This window comes from Polypterus senegalus, chromosome 1 (assembly GCF_016835505.1).
Source record: "Polypterus senegalus isolate Bchr_013 chromosome 1, ASM1683550v1, whole genome shotgun sequence".
Classification (NCBI taxonomy): Eukaryota; Metazoa; Chordata; class Cladistia; order Polypteriformes; family Polypteridae; genus Polypterus; species Polypterus senegalus.
In genome coordinates, this window is record NC_053154.1 from 340,626,056 (window position 1) to 340,633,872 (window position 7,817).

The following is a 7,817-nucleotide window of genomic DNA, read 5'->3' on the forward strand; positions in this document are numbered from 1 at the left end:
CATTCATGGTTGGTAACAATACATTTTGTTAACTCGTGTTTTCATTATTTGTTAAACCCAGGAAATTTAGATGTGCCACTTGTTTAATCTGGTTGTCCAGAACTGATAATTGCAGGGACTGAAGAAGATTTAAGCTCTGGCCAGAAGAAGGCAAGAGAAGAGGGACAGTCCACTGAGAGCACTGCCAAGACACTCGGACAGAGCACAGAGGCTCGCAGGCTGACAAGGGTACGTGGCTGGCACGACGTGAGGCACAAGGACGGCAATACTCCCAGGGATGAAGAGACAGCTCTACAAGGAGACGCCGGTTGTGGGTCCAGCGAGAGAGGGAAGCCGCATGAAAGGACCGAGCAAAGCTGGCAGACAAGAAATAAGGCGTGCCTTAGGTCACAGCAATACAAGGAGCCCAGAGTGGACAAAAAGGAACAACGAAGAGACGCCGACAGGGATTCCACGATTCTCTTGGAAACGAGTGTCCGGTGAACAGAGTGCATCCGTGGACAGTTGAACAATTAAGTGTTGGGGTAACACTGAGAACAAACAGGACTTGGCACCACTACAGGTTGTATCATCCAATTCATGTTTTTAATGGACTTTTAGAGTGTGGACTGTGGGCTTTCCTTTCTAAGATAAGAAATTTTCTTCATGATACTGTTAGATTTGGTTTATGTTCATTTACCTTTTTCATGTACTTATTATTGTCTAGTGTAATAGAAGTTACTGTTACTTCCAGAAATTGCTGTTGTGTCTTTCATTGTGTGTTTACTCACCGCCCAATTTAAGAAACCTGTGTGCTATCATTGGTAAATTTCAGGAGTTCCCAGTCTCTTAATAAAGCTGGGTGGCGTAGTCAGATATTTTAACGGTGTCTAGTTAGATTACCTGAAAGTGTGATCAGACACCTGTTACATTTTACAAAATAGCGCCCTATCACCGCATGAAAAAGTGCAACTGTATTTTCATACTTTGCAGCGTTATCTGAGTCTATTGAGACAACGGGAATCACAGAAGTCTACATTGACTCTCTTTCTACCAGAAACTGAAGCGCCATCCCAGACCACAGCGTTGCACCCGACCAATGACACGGGGGATATTGTCATAAGAGACGATCTGGAATCCATCTCTCAGAGACACCGGAAAAATACGGAAATGCTAATTCGGAAAATGACCCAAAACCCGTCCACAACGTCATGGAATGACAGAGGGGAATTTTTATATAAAGGCACCCCTGTTATTGGCACAAATATGGCTGATCTGATCAAGTTCGCTACGCAAACACGTACATTAAACAAGAGTGCAAAACCAAAAGGTTGGCATTTATTCTTTAACGCTATGGCCGAAATTAACGTGCCCGGGTCCATTTTTCCGAACATGGGCGTTCGGGCTTTATTTCAAGAGATTAAAAGTGATACAAAGCCGATTCAAACAGCCAGTAAACAGCTTGGCCTGCCTGTGTCACGTGATTTTACAACAGCGCTCGACCGGCTGAAACACCGAGATTATCTAGACAGGTAAGAAAACGGACAGTCTTAAGAGAAGGTCAACTATTTAAAAAACACAGCTGGCTAACCGTATGAATAAAAAATAAATGTAGAAAATAGTGTTTTAATATGGCTGTTTATTATTGTGTATTATGACCATTATTAGTATTTTAATTTTAGATCATTTTGTTTAATTGTGTCAAAACTCTGAAAATACTTTTATATCACTGTATTAATGATTAGAAAATTAAGGAAGCAACTTCTTTAATGTACAGTGTTTTATTATTGTGTATTATGACTATTATTAGTATTTTCATTTAGATCATTTCTTTTGTTTGATTGTATCATGACTCTGTTAATTCTGTGAAAATACTTTACATCATGTGTTATTACTGTGTGCACATTTAAAAAAAATAATAAAATAAAATATAAACATACAAACCCTTTTCATTTTTATCTGTCTGATTATTGGATTATTCACTATAATAACCACAGACACTTTTATGTTGGTTAATAGTTCATTTATTTTATTTTATTTTTAAACAAAGGGAATACACATAATTGTAACATTTTTTTTTCTGCATACAATATTCTGCATATATAATTCAGCAAAAGCAAACACATGACTGACTTATTTCTGATTTCTGGGTAAACATGTCCAGTTTCATATTTTCAGTTTGTCCCTTTTTATTTGATGATAATATCTAACAACCATCTGGTCATTTAGATGAACATCTCCTGGATACAACGCATATCTTTCATGGTAAGTCCTTTGCTTTTTGATTCAAATAGAAAATACAATGGTGACCACAGGTGGTGGATAAAAACTCCTGTAACTGAATACGGTTATAAGTAATGCAGTTAGCATTAATCTTCAAAAATTTCATAATAACTTGGGGAAATATTTCAGAATCTGGGGGAATTCCATACGAGTCAAAAAATTCAGCTTTTCCATGATCCGCAAGGTAAATGGCAATCCAGTGCTTTCCGGTTTATCATGGGGATCTGTGTTTACGATCATAAACAGAGGTCTGGCAACTAACTTCTCCTTGGACAGTTGATCTGAAGGGAATACATCCAGAAAATGGCTGTCACTGGTCCCCAGATACAAGGGTGGTCCTGAGCTCCTCGGTGTCCAGAGGCTGCATGTCTGTCTATGGCTTAACTGTAGTCATAAATGACTTGACGGCATGTTAATTTCAATGATGTTATCAAAAACCGCATACACAATCATATTCACTGTATCTTGCAGCGGTTCAGCAAATCTTATTTCAGTCCTGAGGTTGCCTGTTTTGATGAGTGAATCGTGTCCTGTTGATTCCATATCAGGGCTTAGGTTGAATGCAAAAAGTGAATAGCCTTTAGCAAACTCTTCACGATCGACTAACAGGGCCTTATCTTTCATCCTCTTGTCTGCAGTTTCCACCAGTTGAAAATATTCTCTGACACAGTGACCATTAGCAAAATCAGGCTGCAGAGGCTTGCTGGGTATCTGCTCTCCATCCAGGTAAAGAGCCATGAAGTTAATGTTGTTATGTTTAAAATTAAAGGGTTGTGTGTAAAGTTGCCACTGAAAGCTGCATTGTCAACAAATCCCAAACCAACCACTTTTGTCAGCTGTCCCAGAAACAGGTTTTCCTGGTTGCAGACACAACTACCAGTAGGTATGCTGAACACCTTCATTTGAACCCGGTCGATTGGGTATTTTGTACTGCAGGTCATCAAGGCCTCTGCATGGCTCAGTCTGACTCCAGGGTTGACTTGAACTCTTTTCACAAACAATGATGCTGATAATATGGTGACCTTAAATTGATCACCATTGCTCATCAGACAAAAGTCATCCTTATTCCGTACCAACTTTATTTTCACATCAACCCCATTAATTAATAATTTCTCTTGAAAGAACAGATCTGCATGGATGTGCCTAATAAATCAACCCTGCGGCTTCTGGCCGAGTAAGCAGCCCTTTTATTGAACCCCAAATTTGGGCCATCCAGAGCAGTGACTTCGTGGTGACCGGGTGTGTCTTTATAGAACAGTCCAGCTGAAAATTGTGTTTTCAGGGTCTCGTCTCCGTAATTTAGTACGGTTTCAATAAACGCTCGATATGGGTAACAGTTATTACTCTGGCTAATCAGTCTGTCCCCGACGGTGATGTCCACCTGACTGAATAAAGAAGCAATCGGATAGTTTACAAGGGCAACACGTGCATCGACAGCCAGATTTGTTCCATCATTTTTATTTATTTTACAGCTTAAATATAGGAGTGTGTTGTTGAGGTCCAGGTATTGATCATTTCCAGCAATCGAAAACTCAAGTGTTGCACTTTCTGACAATGCTGTGAGAGGCGGCACTTCGACATAGTAGCTTTTTCAATGCTGGTTTGTGTTGGTGACAGCTGAAATACGTCCAGTTCCGATTTTGCACATTCATCTGACGCACAGTGTACAAAAGCCATGTTTAGAATATATCACCAGAATTTTGCTTAGTTCTGGATCTTCTCTTGGTTGATTTTCTTTTTCTTTTGGCAGAGTGTCGAGCTTTTTTCCTCTTTGCTCTCTTCCTGGGCCGTGCAGGTGGCCCGAGCAGTGCTAGATGGGGTGTGTGTCTTTGTCTTTTAACTCCTCTCTTTATAACAATCATACCAGAACCTTCTTGTTGGGGTGTTGCAACTTTATTCATTACAGCACCGGTCACGTGACTCATGACATCATTAGCAATGCTTTTCGCTGCAGACTTGACATGAGGTTTAGCAATTTCTAGCCCACGCCTAAACAGAGGCACTGCTTTTCTGAAGAGAGCTTTAAAAATACCACCAATACCACCACCGTACTGGACCGGAAGACCATGAAACCCTGGTAGACCATTGCCAGCTTGTGTCTTGTAATAAGATGCGTAGGTCTGAGAATCTCCATAGTTTTTGTTACAAGCATGTTTAAAAATTGATAGATCTTGCTGGACGAAAATGCAACTTGATTATTACTTTACCATACTGGAACGGAACTGGTTTATTCTGGTCCGTCTTAATTTCAATCCTTATAGTATTGAAGCTTTGCACGGCGAGAGGTATGTAGTGTGGCTTTTCAAACAATATGGTGACATTTGCACGTCTTCACCTTTTATGTTTACACATCTCAGTAATGGCGCATGCGTATCTCCAACAAGTTGTGGTTCGATAATATCTGTATACACAAACATGGTGGAAAAACCTCCTGTGATATCAGCCGAGTTAGGTGACTTGTAAGACAGCTTTTCATGATCAAAAGCTGAGAATGAAAGCCAGCTCCCCAGACACTTGGAGCAAAATGCTTTTATCACCCATCAGGCGAACGGTTCTACTGGCAGGATTGTATTTAAGTATTGTCTTAGGTGATGACGGGTTGGTATTAATGACATGATTCATTTCGACAACAATGCTTCTATATTCCTGAAATAACCTTTGTTTAAAGTGTATGTCCATTTTGTTGATCTTGTTTCCTCATTCATTAGTATAAAAGGTGCTGGCTGAGTGATGGAATTGAACGTTTTTGGGTAAGTCAGTTCCACCAATGCCACTTCCCAGTCTCTGGACAGTTCTATTGTCTTGGCTAGCTGAACGGTGAATGATGCTATCGTGTTGTTGGGAAAAGTCCTGGCCGATGAATTACTCGGCAGTGTCACATAAAATCCATTTCTGACTGTAGACATTTTTTTTTTTCTTGCTTTCTCAACTCCTTATGTCTTTCACTTCTGAAGCCTTGACCCAACTGTTAAATTTCTTGTCCCAGCCAAGCCATTTTACCAATACATGCTTGTTTCTACCGCCCATGAGTGGCTAGAATTTTCTGGATGCGGTACACCTGGTTAGCATCGGGTTTATTTTTGTAACTCTTCTGCATAAAACGCCCTTGAATTTCATCACCTGTAATCTTTTAGTTTATAGACAGGTTTGATCCGTTTAAAACAGTCCAAGATAATAAATATTTCATCTGTAAACGACTGCTCATAGCCTTTTCGAATACACCTTTTAATTTTGAAAGCGGACATGATCACCTATTTTTAAAGTGCACGGAGTAGAATTTCTTTGCCCGGCTCTACCATAGACTGTTGTCCAAACACTCAGAGCATTTTCAGGAGTCACATCTACAGGTCTTGTTTTAATCGTGATGTGAAAACTGTGGTTATAACTCTGTAGAAAGTCTGACAGGACATCTATATACCGAAAAGTATTGGCATATGTAAAATATTTCCACATTTTGGACTTTAAGGTTCTATTGAACCGTTCTACTATGCTGGCCTTTACATCGCTGTTTGTGACAAAATGTACAATATTGTTCTGTCTTAGAAGTTTTGTACCAATGTGTTATGAAATTCTTTGCCTTGGTCTGTCTGTAGCTTCTTAGGAACTCGACCCTCTCTAAAGATCAAACTAAAACTCAGAGAAACTTCTTTCCTGTCTTGGCCTTTAATGGCACAGCCCAAGCATATTTTGAGAGCACATCGATACAGGTAAGGATAAATTTATGATTATCATTGAATTTTGAGTAATAACACATCTCTACCAAATCTGCTTGCCATTGGTCATCAATCGTTGAAACAATTGTTCTGTTTCTCTTGAACCTGAGCCATGCTGGTTTGTGCGCACTGTAGGTATATTGGCCATTCATCCACTCCAATACGTTTTTTCGCTTAACATTTTTCCGACGACTTGATGCATTTCTCAACAAGCTGTTAACACCACCAAAACTGCCAGGCTCCTTGGGTGTGTAATAGATTCTCTCTAAAGATTTCTTGTAGATCCTCTCACTGGGTCTGTCACTCACACTCTCTGTACTCTCTGTACACACACACTGGTGCTGTACGCAGATAGGAGCAGGATGTCTGTTCCACCCCATTGATGACTTATCTTTTATGACACCTTACAGGCTCCCAAAGGTCCGTCTCGGATCACAAAGATGATCAGCCCCCCAGTTTTAGCATCAAGGCTAAGATCGGCCGATCATTTTCCTTGCGCACGACTGACAAAAGGTCCGATGCCTGTCAAACAGAGCACCCGACAACAGGCAGAGATCAGAGGGCGGGGGGAAATGCCCATTAACCAAGTTGGCACCAGGTGGGTACCGGAAATGCCAGGGTGATGGGACATACACCTGTCAAAATTTTATGATGTATGATAGTGACGCACCTTTACTACTCACCTACACTTCGCTGAGCTATACGTACAATCGGAATTCTCACTGAAGAACTGGAGGATGATTGTAGGGTTCCAATGGCTTCTTTTTGGCCTGGATATCTTATATATGAACGTCTACGAGTGGAAGTGTGTGTGTATCTGTCTGTCCAGCCTGGAAGTGCGAGACTACAGCATGAAGCTCAAAGAAAGCGACTCTGTCACCAAGTGAAACCTGAGAAAAGAGAAACTCGCTTAGTCGCTAATATCAAGTGAGGCGAGTACATTGGAAAAACAAAACCTCTGAGGAGAAACTCGCTTAGCCGCTGATAGACAATAGAGGTGAGGAGAGACAACCTCACTTAGCTGCTAATGCCTTGCAGATGCGATTGATAATTGAAGTGCCAGAATCCATGGATTCTAGGAGCCCGTGCTTCTTACAGCAGGGCTTACACAGCTAGTGTACGTGTAAATGATTAGATTACATTGTATTCTGTATTTCCTTTTGTAGCTTGTTTCTCCTGTCTGATTATTTCCACTGTGGTTACTGAAGGAGCGTACAGTATATATATAAAGGTCCAAGTACGTCCTATACTTCAATAAAGATCACAATCCCCTTGAGCAAGCGCCCCCTGCTGGAGACAATTGACATTCTGACCCTTCCTCTGTGTTTGTGTCACACATTATGCTATTTGTTCACAGTTTTCTTCTAGTATTGCATTTTGCATTTTATTTTGGTTTATAGTTCTATCATGTACTAGGGGTTCACCCCTTGCTTGCCAACCACCCTGGCACCCACTTCGTCTCTCTGTCACTCATATTGTGAAGAAGGGGGCTGAATGCACCCCAAGGAGACCCAGTCGCTCCTCCTGAACCCCCTCTTAATCGGTGATACAATGGGAAATAAATAGTTTTTTTTTTTACTTCATTTTTGCTTGATCAGGTGATGGTTTGCTGCTGTTGCTGTGCCATGTGTTTTCCATCTCATGCGGTGCTTTGAACATTTAAAAACCAGTACAGCAGCTGTCCTACTCTTTGTCTTTTATCTCTGGCCCAGTGTGTGGTTAAACCTCTTCTTGAGTTCTTGATATTTTTTAGTTTATAATTTAAAAACGACTGAAAATCTAACAACAGCACATTAAAGTTCAATAAATTCTGAAAACAATGATACCAAACATATATACAGT